Consider the following 1,429-nt stretch of genomic DNA (forward strand, 5'->3'; position numbering starts at 1 on the left):
TTATATAAATGTGAACTTTTATGCCTTGTTAACTCTTCCTGGATGTTACTCCTTAAATTAGCCCTTTCTTGAATATCATCTTTTTTCCCAATTACTTTTTTCTTTTCCTGTGTTTAGTATTTCCAGCTCTCCACTATCCTAAAAAAAATACCCTAAGGAAGAATTTGAGTGTTATGGTTCATAGTTAATTTGAAAGAATTTATTGATGCAAAAGTGGACAGACCAAATTCTGAGAATCTGGCAATTAAAAAAGTTTGGAGAATTTTTATAAACTGAAATTCAAAGCTTCAGTCAGAAGACTAATCAATATAACAATCTCTATGGTTCTGGAGAGATGTCAGGTAGGGCTAGAGTACCTGACCTAGAGTCAAGAAACCCAAATTCATCAGACCTCAGGAACTTAGTAGATGTGTGACCTTAGGAAAATCACTTACCCTATTTCCCTCAGCTTCCTCTACCTATGGAGAGCAAGGTTCAGATAAAGGAGGAGCCAGTATGACTTTTAGCAAGGTATTATTAATCAGACTAAAGTTTTTGTCAGATATTCTCAACAAATAGGTTCTTATTGTTCCACATTCTTTAGCTAAATATGCAATTTTGAATAAAATGAACTCTGACCCATTATTTCCCTCCATCTGTCTTTGGGGAAAAGGAAATTTTGCAGATAAGGACCAGGAATCCATCGTTATTGCTCCCCAAATGTCCTTTTTTTTCCAGTGACCCCCTAATTTCTAAGCTTTCACAATGACTACTCTCTTCAAACTTTCACAATCTTGTTTCTATTCCTATCACTTGAAGCAATTGCTTTCTCAAAACCGCCTCACCTCCATGGTTTTCCTTGCCCCTCTTCCTTGACTTTTCTGCAAAGTGCCAGTTAACCACTCTTATTTCATATACCATATTCTACCTTGTCTTATTTAGGTTCTTATTTTTTTAAGGATCTGGAAAGAATATTTTAATAGTATTCTATTTTTCCAAATACATGCATAAGTTTTCAACATTTCACCACTGCAAAACCTTGTGTTCCAAATTTTTCTCCCTCTTCTCTCTCCTCCCCAAGATAACAAACAATCCAACATATGTTAAACGTACAATTCTTCTAAACACATTTCTATATTCACCATGCTGCACAAAAAAAATAATAATAAATAAATAATAATAAAATAAAGAGCAAAGGGGAGAAAGGAAAGAAAAAAACAACAGCAACAACAAAAAAAGGCTAAAAATACTATGCTTTGATTTAGCATTTAAATTAAATATTCATTCAATTAATTAACAATTAAAGCTCTGAGCTTACAATTTTCCTGTCAACTGATTAACTTCCAAATGCTAATAGCCGTGACTTTTTCTACCTACAACATTTCCCCAAGAGCAATTCAAAAGCTGTTGAGAAGGGAGGAGGCGGGGCAGGGATGGAGACAGAGCGGCC

The sequence above is a fragment of the Antechinus flavipes genome, chromosome 3 (assembly GCF_016432865.1).
Source record: "Antechinus flavipes isolate AdamAnt ecotype Samford, QLD, Australia chromosome 3, AdamAnt_v2, whole genome shotgun sequence".
NCBI lineage: Eukaryota > Metazoa > Chordata > Mammalia > Dasyuromorphia > Dasyuridae > Antechinus > Antechinus flavipes.